This window comes from Salvelinus fontinalis, chromosome 31 (genome assembly GCF_029448725.1).
Source record: "Salvelinus fontinalis isolate EN_2023a chromosome 31, ASM2944872v1, whole genome shotgun sequence".
In the NCBI taxonomy this organism is placed as follows: domain Eukaryota; kingdom Metazoa; phylum Chordata; class Actinopteri; order Salmoniformes; family Salmonidae; genus Salvelinus; species Salvelinus fontinalis.
The window spans coordinates 19355494-19370138 of NC_074695.1; the positions used below are offsets into that span (position 1 = coordinate 19355494).

Consider the following 14645-nt stretch of genomic DNA (forward strand, 5'->3'; position numbering starts at 1 on the left):
GAGAAGTACACCACATCAGTCACTGTCTTCATCAATAAGTGCTTCGATGATGTCGTCCCCACAGTGACCGTACCTACATACCGCAACAAGATTACAGGTAACATCCGCACTGAGCTAAAGGGTAGAGCTGCCGCTTTGAAGGAGCGGGACTCTAACCCGGAAGCTTATAAGAAATCCTCAGACGAACCACCAAACAGGCAAAGCATTAATACAGGACTAAGATTGAATCGTACTACACTGGCTCTGACGCTCGTCGGATGTGGCAGGGCTTGCAAACTATTACAGACTACAAAGGGAAGCACAGCCACGAGCTGCCCAGTGACACGAGCCTACCAGACGAGCTAAGTAACTTCTGTGCTCGCTTTGAGGCAAGTAACACTGAAGCATGCATGAGAGCATCAGCTGTTCCAGACAACTGTGTGGTCACGCTCTCTGTAGCCGAAGTGAATAAGACCTTTAAACAGGTCAACATTAACAAGGCCAGAGGGCCAAATGGATTACCAGGACGTGTACTCCGAGCATGCGCTGACCCACTGGAAAGTGTCTTCCCTGACATTTTCAACCTGTCCCTGACTGAGTCTGTAATACCAACATGTTTCAAGCAGACCAACCTAGTCCCTGAGCCCAAGAACATTAAGGTAACCTGCTTAAATTACTATTGACCCGTAGCACTCACGTCTGTAGTCATGAAATGCTTTGAATGGCTGGTCATGGCTCACATCAACACCAATATCACAGAAACCCTAGACCCACTCCAATTTGCATACCACCCCAACAGATCCACAGATGATGCAATCTCTATTGCACTCCACACTGCCCTTTCCCACCTGGACAAAAGGCTTCTAAACAGCTTCTACCCCCAAGCCATAAGACTCCTGAACATCTAGTCAAATGGCTACCCTGCATTGCACAACTCCCCCACCCCCTCTTTACACCACTGCTACTCTCTGTTGTCATCTATGCATAGTCACTTTAATAACTCTATCTACATGTACATACTGCCACAACTAACCACTTTTACGCTCTGTTTATTATCTATGCATAGTCACTTTAACTCTACCTACATGTACATATTACCTTAATTACCTCGACTAACCGGTGGCCCCACACATTGACTCTGTTCCAGTATATCGCCTCGCTATTGTAATTTTACTACTGCTGTTTAATAATTTGTTACTTTTATTTTATATTTTTTACTTATCTATTTTTTCCTTTTTTCCTTAAAACTTCTTAAATTCTTGTTGGTTAAGTGATTGTAAGTAAGCATTTCACCATAAGGTCTACATCTGTTGTATTCGGCTCATGTGACAAATACAGTTAGATTTGATGAAGCTTTCAAAGTTCTTGAAATTTTCTGGATTGACTGACCTTCATGTCTTAAAGTAATGGACTGTTGTTTCTCTTTGCTTATTTGAGCTGTTCTTGCCATAGCCCTATATGATAAAAGACCAAGTCCAGGTTATCTTCTGTATACCTTGTCACAGCACAACTGATTGGCTCAAATGCATTAAGGAAATCATTTCCACAAATTAACTTTTAACAAGGCACACCTGTTAATGGGAATGCATTTCAGGTGACTACCTCATGAAGCTGGTTGAGAGAATGCCAATAGTGTGCAAAGCTGTCATCAAGGCAAAGGGTAGCTGCTTTGAAGAATCTCAAGTAGAAAAAATATTTTGATTTGTTTAACACTTTTTTGGTTACTACATGATTTCATGTGTTATTTTATAGTTGTGATGTCTTCACTATTATTCTACAATGTAGAATATGTGAAATAGGTGTCCAAACTTTTGACTGTTACTGTGTATAACATATAGATTACAGTGGGGGGAAAAAAGTATTTAGTCAGCCACCAATTGTGCAAGTTCTCCCACTTAAAAAGATGAGAGAGGCCTGTAATTTTCATCATAGGTACACTTCAACTATGACAGACAAAATTAGAAAAGAAAATCCAGAAAATCACATTGTAGGATTTTTAATGAATTTATTTGCAAATTATGGTGGAAAATAAGTATTTGGTCACCTACAAACAAGCAATATTTCTGGCTCTCACAGACCTGTAACTTCTTCTTTAAGAGGCTCCTCTGTCCTCCACTCGTTACCCGTATTAATGGCACCTGTTTGAACTTGTTATCAGTATAAAAGACACATGTCCACAACCTCAAACAGTCACACTCCAAACTCCACTATGGCCAAGACCAAAGAGCTGTCAAAGGACACCAGAAACAAAATTGTAGACCTCCACCAGGCTGGGAAGACTGAATCTGCAATAGGTAAGCAGCTTGGTTTGAAGAAATCAACTGTGGGAGCAATTATTAGGAAATGGAAGACATACAAGACCACTGATAATCTCCCTCGATCTGGGGCTCCATGCAAGATCTCACCCCGTGGGGTCAAAATGATCACAAGAACGGTTAGCAAAAATCCCAGAACCACACGGGGGGACCTAGTGAATGACCTGCAGAGAGCTGGGACCAAAGTAACAAAGCCTACCATCAGTAACACACTACGCCTCCAGGGACTCAAATCCTGCAGTGCAAGACGTGTCCCCCTGCTTAAGCCAGTACATGTCCAGGCCCGTCTGAAGTTTGCTAGAGAGCATTTGGATGATCCAGAAGAAGATTGGGAGAATGTCATATGGTCAGATGAAACCAAAATATAACTTTTTGGTAAAAACTCAACTCGTCGTGTTTGGAGGACAAAGAATGCTGAGTTGCATCCAAAGAACACCATACCTACTGTGAAGCATGGGGATGGAAACATCATGCTTTGGGGCTGTTTTTCTGCAAAGGGACCAGGACGACTGATCCGTGTAAAGGAAAGAATGAATGGGGCCATGTATCGTGAGATTTTGAGTGAAAACCTCCTTCCATCAGCAAGGGCATTGAAGATGAAACGTGGCTGGGTCTTTCAGCATGACAATGATCCCAAACACACCGCCCGGGCAACGAAGGAGTGGCTTCGTAAGAAGCATTTCAAGGTCCTGGAGTGGCCTAGCCAGTCTCCAGATCTCGACCCCATAGAAAATCTTTGGAGGGAGTTGAAAGTCCGTGTTGCCCAGCAACAGCACCAAAACATCACTGCTCTAGAGGAGATCTGCATGGAGGAATGGGCCAAAATACCAGCAACAGTGTGTGAAAACCTTGTGAAGACTTACAGAAAACGTTTGACCTCTGTCATTTATCTCAAGTATTGAGATAAACCTTTGTTATTGAACAAATACTTATTTTCCACCATAATTTGAAAATAAATTCATTAAAAATCCTACAATGTGAATTTCTGGATTTTTTTCTCTCATTTTGTCTGTTATAGTTGAAGTGTACCTATGATGAAAATTACAGGCCTCTCTCATATTTTTAAGTGGGAGAACTTGCACAATTGGTGGCTGACTAAATACTTTTTTGCCCCACTGTATATACACACATATATAGATATATTCACAACAGGACCGAGATTGGAAAACCCAGATCTAGGTCACTGTCTGAATTGGGTCAAATTATAACGACACAGGGCAAGACCCAGATGTAGACACATGAGGCAGATGGTTCGAGTCTCTGATATTTATTGAACAACAAGGGGCAGGCAAGAGGCAGGTCGAAGACAGGCAAAAGTTCATAAACCAGGTCAGAGTTCCAAACGGTACAGGGCGGCAGGCAGGCTCGAGGTCAGGGCAGGCTGAATGGTCAGGCAGGCGGACTTAGTGTCAGGGCAGGCAAGTGGAGAGAACTTTCTGCTTTTCTTAGAGGGACAGAAGATATACAAGCAAAAGCAATGATGTAGGATTGTTTATGTACACATTTTATTTGTTGATAAAGCTACAGAGAAAAAAAACTATGAGGACATATAGAATATATACAAAACAAGCTCCACTGAGCTTGGGACAGAAGCAACTCACTACCTTGTTTTAAAGGAGAAATAATACTATCAATAAAGTAATAAAATCATAATAATATTGCTATTATCGTAATCTCTTCAGCACACTATATTTGCAATGATATTTACAATCTCACCCTTCATTAATGTGAGTGCTGGAGTTGGTAAGTCAATAACTATGTATGAATGATATTTAAAATCAAATCAAATTGTATTAGTCACATGCGCTGAATACAACAAGTGTAGACCTTACAGTGAAATGCTTACTTACGAACCCCTAACCAACAATGCTGTTTCAAAAAAATACAGATAAGAATAAGAGATAAAAGTAACAAGTAATTAAAGAGAAGCAGTAAAATAACAATAGCGAGACTATAGACAGGGGGGTATCGATACAGAGTCAATGTGCGGGGGCACCGGTTAGTTGAGGTAGTACGTACATGTAGATAGAGTTTAAAGTGACTATGCATAGATGACAACAGAGAGTAGCAGTGGTGTAAAGAGGGGGTGGGGCAATGCAAATAGTCTGGGTAGCCATTTGACTAGATGTTCAGGAGTCTTATGGCTTGGGGGTAGAAGCTGTTTAGAAGCCTCTTGGAAGCCGCATGGTACAGAAGCCACATGGTATAGAGGTCCTGGATGGCAGGAAGCTTGGCCCCAGTGATGTACTGGGCCTTTCGCACTACCCTCTGTAGTGCTTTACGGTCAGGGGTCGAGTCGTTGCCATACCAGGCAGTGATGCAACCAGTCAGGATGCTCTCGATGGTGCAGCTGTAGAACCTTTTGAGGATCTGAGGACCCATGCCAAATCTTTTCAGTCTCCTGAAGGGGAATAGGTTTTGTTGTGGCCCTCTTCATGACTGTCTTGGTGTGCTTTGACCATGTTAGTTTGTTGGTGATGTGGACACCAAGGAACTTGAAGCTCTCAACCTGCTCCACTGCAGCCCCGTTGATGAGAATGGGGGCATGCTTCGTCCTCCTTTTCCTGTAGTCCACAATCATCTCCTTTGTCTTGATCACGTTGAGCGATAGGTTGTTGTCCTGGCACCACATGGCCAGGTCTCTGACCTCCTCCCTATAGTCTGTCTCATCGTTGTTGGTGATCATGCCTACCACTGTTGTGTCATCGGCAAATTTAATGATGGTGATGGAGTCGTCCCAGACCATGCATTCATGAGGGAACAGGGAGTACAGGAGGGGACTGAGCACACACCCCTGAGTTGAGGATCAGCGTGGTGGATGTGTTGTTACCTACCCTTACCACCTGGGGACAGCCCGTTAGGAAGTTCAGGATCCAGTTGCAGTTGCTGAATACTTTCCGAATGCACTGTACATCTGTATTCCCAGTCATGTGAAATCCACAGACTAGGGCCTACTGAATTTATTTCAATTTACTGATTTCCTTATACTGTATGAACTGTAACTCAGTAAAATCTTTGAAATTGTTGTATGGTGTGTTTATATTTTTCTTCAGCATATATTTCCTCTCCAATGTTTATTTAAAACATAAATACATTTGCACAATGAGCACTTGTTGTCTCAAACACATCGTTGCAGTTGTTAGTTAGCTAGCTTGCCATATTAGCAGAGACATGACATCAGTCAAAACACCTCAAAACAAGACAGCTGAAACGAACCACCTAGGATTCCCCACATAGCTGCTTCTTGTCATTGTTGCTAGCTATCTGACCATTCAGAATCATAACAACACACGGCCCTCCTGCCTCATCGATGTGCGTGCATCTTTTTCGTGACGTTGTCAGCCAACCCGTCTATATCAAAGCGAAACCATTACCATCATGATAACCTACAGGCAGTGAGTGCGGTATAGCAATACCAATCCCCCTGACTGAAACAAATGCAGACCCAAACAGATGGAGGCTGGGGTGGTGATGGGATAACAGACATGCATAGCGAGTAACGCATGTTACAGCAACAGCATGTCACCAAGAAAACCCAGGGTATGACTTGCGTGCCGAAGCCATCAGGGAATGTGTGTGGAGAACGTGGTCAACTAAATAGATCGCCATATTAAGGTAGAGTGAGTCATCCAATTGGCGAAAAATCAGCTGATACAAACACTCTGAACTGGCTTTGCTTTATTCATGTACAGTAGTCCTAGTTCTTCTTTACCTGTCTTTAAACAACATGGCACCACATCGCATCATCATGACGCAAACAAACCATCCCTGACATCCTCCTTCTTCAGGGGTTATAACACTAATTCTTATGTGACGAATTCTTTGTCCTTGGTATAATACATACAACCCCCAGTCCCTAGTGAGGTTATTGCCCCTCCTCCCAGGGATGCTGGACATCATAGAATACCTTGTGAATATACATGTATGTATATGTGCATCTGGCGGTGTACAGAATGTGTGTGTTCAGGGAATTCTCTAGGCACTGTTCAGAATTCTTTGGATTCTGGATCTCACTGGCCACCCTTGACCGTCATGAGAATCCACTTGCCAGTCACAGTGCCTGGGCTGGCCCACACAAAGAAAGCAGCCATGACCAAGTCAGCTGACTGACCTGCAGAGAAGAGACATACGCTTAGTCAAATGGAACAACACCTTGAGTTGAGATTATCTATATCTAATAGGTTATGTACATTATCCATATCTAGTAAGGAAGATGTCCTGTAAGATGATTTATTACATTCAATGAATCATGAAATAAATGTTATAAAGCCTTTGTACATCAACAGTTGTCACAAAGTGCTTATACAGAAACCCAGCCTAAAACCCCCAAAAGCAAGAAATGCAGATGTAGAAGCACAGTGGCTAGGAAAAACTCCCTAGAAAGGCTGGAACCTAGGAAGAAACCTAGGGAGGAACCAGGTTCCGAGGGGTGGCCAGTCCTCTTCTGGCTGAGCCGGGTGGAGATTATAAGAGCACATGGCCATTAAGGCCAGCTCGTTCTTCAAGATGTTCAAACGTTCATAGATGACCAGCAGGGTCAAATAATAATGACTGTATAGCACTGTAACAGACAATCTAATGTGTAGTATTTAAATATCTACCTAGTAAAAGTTTTCCACGCAAGCACCGTCCATAGACCCTTCACATGACAGAGCACACTCCAGTCTGGAAAGCCTGGCCGTTGCAGTTGGCCATCACCCTGTACCTAAAACAAGGAGAGGCCAAGAAGTCATCCATTAGAGATCACATATGGTTTAAATCTGGGCTATTCCCCACAATCTTGGATATTCCACACTGTTCAATGGTCATTCAGGCACAGTGAATGGAGGCTAGTCATCTTTTTAAGTAAATATGGGAGTCAGGGTTAGTGTTAGTGCTTACGTATTAAGGTTCGCAGGCTCAAAGTGATAGGTGTGTTTGCCCGTCTCGGCGAGGGTATGTATAGGCTACTGTAGTGAATAGTTGATTTCATGAATGTAAAATGTAATAAAATGTATGCACTCTACTGTAAGTCGCTCTGTGCTGGCTCGCTTTGGCTGATCTTACGGGGCTGGTGGCTCTTTATGTCTCTGGGTCTGTTCACTGACTGAGTGGTAGATATCATGGCTCTGTGCCATCTTTCCAATGATCCTGAAGGAGAGACAACAGAAAAGAACATTGTAATCTCCTGATGGTTTTAGCCTGGAAATCCAGACTAAATCCCTCATTAATTCAGTCTGGCATTTCTGTCATAGAAACTGAAACTGTTTCCAGGCCAGCCTGAATACACCTCACACTGGACACCTCAGAGTGCATGTTGTTGTAGATGTTACAGACAAAACAGATCTAGGCAATTGATGTTGTTAATCAAGGCACTCGCCAGGGATGCCTGAGAGCCTGCTTTGTAGTGAAGCGCATCTTAGGGTTCTTCTGCATCATGTTACGGATAAAATCTTTGGCTGATTCAGAGATGTCATTCCAAAAGGGAGAGTCAAACTCGTACTGCGCCTTCATGATCTTAGAGAACAGTTGTGTCTCAGTGTCCTCATAGAAAGGGGGATATCCACAGAGCCTAGAGAGACCAAATAATAATGTTGTGTAAATGTGTCATTAAGAAATTGTAGACTGTGTGTGTGTGTGTGTGTGTGTGTGTGTGTGTGTGTGTGTGTGTCATCGTTAAATGTCCACAAGGTGGAGCTCTAACCCCACCACGTTGATCATCCTAACGAGTCATCATTCTGAAAATAACCCTTGATTAGATGAACAAGCTTGGAGAACAACAAATGCACTTTTGCCTGCAAAGACCTGGTGACATACATAGTCTTTACATGAAATCAACTATTCACTACAGTAGCCTATACATATCCTGAGGTCTTCAATGATAGCAGTACTCACAGGATATAGGTGATGACTCCAATAGACCAGCAGTCCACTGCCTTGCTGTAGGGTTTCTGTGCCAAAACTTCAGGGGCTGGAGGTTGGGAAACATTAGAGTAAGTAAGAACGATTCTCCAAGTTCAGATAATTTAACTCAACTAGTGTTATATACTCTGTGTTTGACAGATAGATGATAGGTATAGGTTAACTATGTAGGTTTTGATTTGTTCTTCTTGTCTCCCCTATGTTTTTTAATGTGTTTCCTCTGACCCAGTTTCTCACCCATTCACACAGTTAACTATCTGTAAGGCCAAACATGTCTCCTTCCTTAACCACATATCCTGAAGTGCCGCAGGCTGTGGACACCATTATCCTCCATCTTGGACAGGCCAAAGTTACTGATCATGATCTTGGAGTTCTCATCCTGGCTGTAATACAGTAGGTTCTCCGGCTTGAGGTCGCGGTGCACGATGCCATTCTGATGGAGGTATTGTACGGCCTGGAGCACCTGTTAGACAACCCTGCTGGAATCCTTCTCTGAGTACATCCCCCGGTCCAGGATACGTCAAACAGTTCACCCCCAGCAACGCTACTGGGAGAACAACAACAACAACCGATAACAATTAGCCCTTAAAGCTGGCTCAACCTAATCTTAAACTCCAACCATTAAACTCCAACCATGAGCTAAGCATGGAAACATTACTCAGCCTAAAATGTTTGGATGACCAAGGCTGCATTTACACAGGCAGCCCAATTCTGATATTTTTCCACTAATTGGTCTTTTGACCAATCACATCCAATCTTTTCACATCAGATATTTTTCAGAGATGATTTGATTGGTCAAAATACCAATTAGTCAGACAAAGATCCAAATTGGGCTGCCTGTACAAGCACAGTCATATGCCCCTCATGAAGTAAAGGAGTTTAAGTCAACTAAGTCAAGTCAGCCTAACTCTAAACTCTATCCATGAGCTTCTGCTCATGTTCAGGCTCAAAGTTGGGAACATTCAGTATTATGCTTCTGCATTTGACTTGAGTGCTAAGTTGCGGTCTGATCCCAAACTCTGACAGGCAATTGTGGCTGTCATTAAAAGTGGAAATAACTACTATTTGTGGAGTGTGTGTAGGCTACTCAAGGGTATTTACAGGACATAATTAACATGATATTTTCCCCCTTCTACTGTATTATAAGGTAAAACGTATTGAACTTACAGCTGCATGACAAGGTAGAAATGAGAGCGACTTTCATAGACATCCTCCAACCCAACAACGTTATCGTGTTTGATCCTGGGAGAGAAGATCATGTTTAGCATGTGAGATGAAAATACAATGAAACATACAGTAGTTAAAGTCATGACTCATTCAGTTGAAATGGGGAATGAATTAAAACTAGTTTGCAACTCTTACTTTCTCAACACGGCAATCTCATTCTCCAGATTCTGAATACTCTTCTGCTTCTTCTTCACACACTTTATGGCAAACAGCTTGCCTGTCTTCTTCTCCTTCACCATGAACACCTCGGAGAACGCCCCCCTGGGAGAACACACAAACACATAGCCAAAGGGTTAGTTCAACTATTATAATGGTGCAATTACTACACAGGATCTGTGAAAACATAATCAAGTCTCTTGCTGAGAAAAACTCATCCACTTTCCCCTTTAGGAAGACACTGTGGGTCATGCACTCATAGGAGTTGATTGATGTCATGAAACTGAGGTGATATGTGAAATGAGATTAAATGTAATTTTCTGACATTCCTTTTAATTCTATTTTTTTGTAATTTCTTACAAATGAATTATTTTTGCTGTGGTGTAGGCTACAGTTCTTGTGGACCTGCAATAGGTTATAAATGTTTGCAATACACTGTCCCTTTCTAGGGAGTTTTTCCTAGCCACCGTGCTTCTACACCTGCATTGCTTGCTGTTTGGGGTTTTAGGCTGGGTTTCTGTACAGCACTTCAAGATATTAGCTGATGTACGAAGGGCTATATAAAATAAACTTGATTTGATTTTTGATGGTTTCTGTTGCACTTTAGGTACAGATGTAGGATGTTAATTTGAGCCAGTTTGCTACAGCAGGAAAATAGTCCTGCAGCAACAGGAAATGTGAATTATTATGTGGATTATAATTCATGGATTTTGTAGGTTTCTTTTTTTCGTCATGGAAAATCAAATCTGAAATTTCAAAGTGGAAATTACAAAGTTCAGAAGCCTTTTTAAACCTCAAGTACACGACAAATATCCTGCAACAGGGTGATCAAATTAAGATCCTACATCTATATCAGGTGGCCTCCAGTACATGCACCCTTTGAAATTACATCGGAGAGAGCTGCGTGATATCAAGAAAACATAAGTTAATACTGTGAAAAAGGTCCTATTAAGGTGTTAGATGGGGTTGAGTGGCTTAAGGGCTCACTCAATGTTGTGTCCTGTACAGTTTCCCAGCTATCTTCAGCATCGTCTGAGAATAGCTGTCCTGCCAACTGTATTAGCATGTTTATCCCTTACACAATGGAAACAGTGGCAGGCAGGCAGGCTCTAGGTGTAGATGGACTGAGAATGTGCAGCCAGCATGGATAGACCTCCGTCCCAAGCAACGACCAGGTCAAAGGGTCATACACAGCCTTGAGAGAGGGTCTGACTGACAGTAAATACTGTTCCGCAAAAGTGCTGCCCCCTTTCTGTTGAGTTACGCCACTGAAGCCGGTCTAAGGAACACGTGCAAGATGAGTGCACTGCAAGGTTTAGGTTACATTACCTAACTTGATTAGAAAGATAATTAGCAAACATTGCTTCAACTGCGGCAGCCTAAAAATAGTCAATACAAGTCCGAACAAGTCTCACTGCATGAAGGCAGGTGGAGTTATTATGACATCATTTCACATTGTCTCATTAACTCAGTAGTGCACAGAGCCCCAGGACCAAGGTCAGACATGCTGACGTCTTTATGTTTTCCAAAAACCACTGCATATTTTCCCAGAGAATCCCAAGATTCTCATTATGACCTTCAAGGGGTATTATCAATCAAACATCATCCGTGGCAATCCATTGGAATGCAAGGCAGCTATTAGTAAGCTTGTTGTCAGACACTCTCCTCACGCACAGTTTGAAAACACAAAAGTGAGACAAAATACACCATTAACTGTTGAAATAAAGTTAATATTTTCCAACCATGATAAGGGTAAGATCATGATAGGGATGATATCTACACCAGAGAGTAACAACAGTCTGTTTTTGTTGATGGTGCCATGTGGGTTTAACTTTATAAAGCCTAATCCAATGGACCTCCCTAATTCCCCTAGATAGATCTTTATGATAGAACATAGGAAGGAAATACAGTAGGGATTGCAGTCATTTGTTATGCTGATATATTTATCATCAAAGATAGTGTGTATGCTAATTAAATAATGAACATTTTCAAAGACACCTACATGTCCTGTCTCTCTAACATCGTGCTGGTGTTGAACAACAAATAATGGGATCATTTTTGTCAAATTGGTTACTTTTCCATCCATCAGTTTACCAAACAAAGTGGCAGGGTCATGCTGTTACAATTACAGATTGTATCTTTGATCTATACATTTGTATTACCAGACCAACATGTGCAGTAGCCTATTCATTGAAATAGGAATAGGATTTATTACTTTTCATCAAGGTTACATCATGCAAATGTATGTTTAGTATTTTACTGTTGATGCATTCATCTATACTTTTCATACACATGCAGAATACTGAAAATGGCACTGCATAGCCAAATCGCAATGGGTTTATGCATGCTCTCAGTGCATGTTGATTTGGCAAACATTAATTTTGTCACACCCTGGCCTTAGTATTCTTTGTTTTCATTATTATTTTTAGGTAGGTCAGGGTGTGACATGGGGAATGTTTGTGTTTTGTCGTTTTGGGTGGTTATATGGTAAAGGGGGTGTTGGGTGTAGTGTATGAGTTTGTGTTGAGTGAATGTTTCTAGGTATGTCTATGTGTAGTGTTTGTGTCAGCACTATATGTCTGTTTAGCTTCACGGTCGTCAGTTTTGTTATTTTGTTTAGTTCGTTTATAGTTGTTCGTTTCTTGTTTGTTTCTCTCTTCTTTTAATAAAGAAGATGTATTTTGCACACTCTGCGCCTTGGTCCAATCTCTCACAGCAAGACGATCGTCACAAATATTACTGTCAGACATTGAATATCAGTAAGTATTATTTGATAATTATAAATTATATATCAAGCTTTACAGCTAGCCATAGCCTATGTGCTCACACAACACCACAATGCAAGCACAGCACTCACAAGAAACAGGATGCAAATTGTTAATGACCACACTGGATTATAACAGCATATTGCAGATGTGAAGGACTCCTTCATGCCCTTGACCCTTCACAGGTTTATAGTATACATTAATCTTTCATAGGCTTATCCGGTACGGATCATTTGACAACTTGTCATAGCACTATGCAATGACAAAGGAGAAGCAATGTCAAACACAGCATCAATTAGTCATGTAAGGAAAACAAGGCATACCAACACATTTCTATGCAATGATTATAACACATATTAACCATTGTTTCTTTCCTGTTCAACATCAGAACTCGGTTTAACACACTTTAACCCTAAAAGCAGCAACATATATCTTTTTTTACCCCAAATTGGTAATGATTGAAAAGAGACACTTTGGAACGCTATGGGCTATCAAATCAGTTCCAATTGTATCTGAAAGATGAGACTCTCAACTTGGTATAGAGACATTGACTGGAAGCTAAGTATGTATTTTCCAGCAGCATACCACCCTGCATCCTGCTGCTGGCTTGCCTCTGAAGCTAAGCAGGGTTGTTCCCTGGAAGGGAGACCAGATGCTGCTGGCTTGCCTCTGAAGCTAAGCAGGGTTGTTCCCTGGAAGGGAGACCAGATGCTGCTGGCTTGCCTCTGAAGCTAAGCAGGGTTGTTCCCTGGAAGGGAGACCAGATGCTGCTGGAATTGGTGTTGGAGGGCCAGGAGGAGGCACTCTTTTCTCTCGTCAAAAAAAAAAATCACACTCCCCCAGGGCAGTGATTGGGGATATTTCCCTGTGTAGGGGTGCCCTCTTTCGGATGGGACGTTAAAAGGGTGTCCTTACTATCTGTAGTCACTAAAGATCCCATGGCTAAATTCCCAAGCGGGCCCTCATACAACCATGGCCACCTGTATATAGGTTTAACCTTGGTTGCAGAGATGAGTACTTGGATGCAGAGATGAGTACTGAAGAGCTGTTACATGATAATAATGATGAGGGTACAGTATTATCCTGTACTGAGCTCACCTCAGCTGAAGGGCTCACACTCGAGCCATACCAAGTTACCCAAGACCTGACGAAGAAGTTCACCCTAAAATAAATCTGTTGTACAACCTCACTGACAATCAAACCAAAGGTCCATTCTAGAGCTCATCTGTACCTAATAACACTGACTCAAAAATGACCATCACTTGTGTACTAGTAAACTATGCTTAAAGTCCCAATGCAGTCCCTAAATTGTGTTTTTAAATCATCACTGTATGCCTAATAAATCCACTGTGGGTTTATTTAATGAAAATAACTCCAGCATATATTTTGTTTCATTTATTTCACTTAGCCTATTTTGGCCATTCAAATGCTCAGTCTTATCGTGTGGGTGTTAGGAAACACATTTGAAGATATTTACATACACCGTTCTGATTGGCAGATGAAAAGTCATTGGTCTATTATAATCAGATCATATTGTGATGTCATGATCTGGGTCAAGAACTCCATCCCACCTGAACAGGCTGAAATTACAGCCATTTTTTTCAAACAGCTCTTACCCTTTTTGTGTATCATCATAATCTTCACAATTTCAGTGTTATGTCGACCTCATATTGTGAAATTGTCATAACATTTTTGGAACGTTTTGCATCCTTCCTCGCCCAGATTTCCAAGATGGCATCATACGCACTTGCCCAGCTTGCCATACTCACCCATTCATACTTAGAGCCCAAGGTTAATACTTTGGAGGACCCTTTGTAACTTTGGCCAGGTAATGTATATTGTAAGTGTTGTACGCAAGCACTGTAATCAAGGGTTCCTGTTAACATCAAATGAATCTCATGACCTCTTCTCCCTTTGCTGAATAATAAATATAGAGGATGAGGGTTCATATTTATACTAATAAAACCTGCATGAGATTAAAAAAATAGGTACATGTAGGAAATTCACCTTGGAAATGTACATGATTTTGCAAGGAAAGACAATTAGCAATAAAGGTTATAATAATAAAGAAACATTTGTAGTATAATGCTTCACCTGCCATCTTCATTTGGCCTGCAAATGGGGCTTTGTTTGGCATCAATTAGGCTGTGTTTACACAGGCAACACAATTTGGATCTTTTTCCAATAATTTGTCTTTTGATCAATCAGATCAACTCTTTTGGCCAATCAGATCAACATTATGCCAATAATTGGGCAAAAGATCAGAATTGGGTTGCCTGTGTAAACGCATCCTTGGTGAATC

The 14645-nt window shown here is 41.6% G+C and overlaps 1 pseudogene; it reads right to left on the reverse strand.

The window, feature by feature from the left end:
* Positions 1–5455: 5455 nt before the first annotated feature.
* Positions 5456–9712, reverse strand: LOC129829799 (calcium/calmodulin-dependent protein kinase type 1D-like; annotated as a pseudogene).
* Between the last annotated feature and the right edge of the window lie 4933 nt (positions 9713–14645).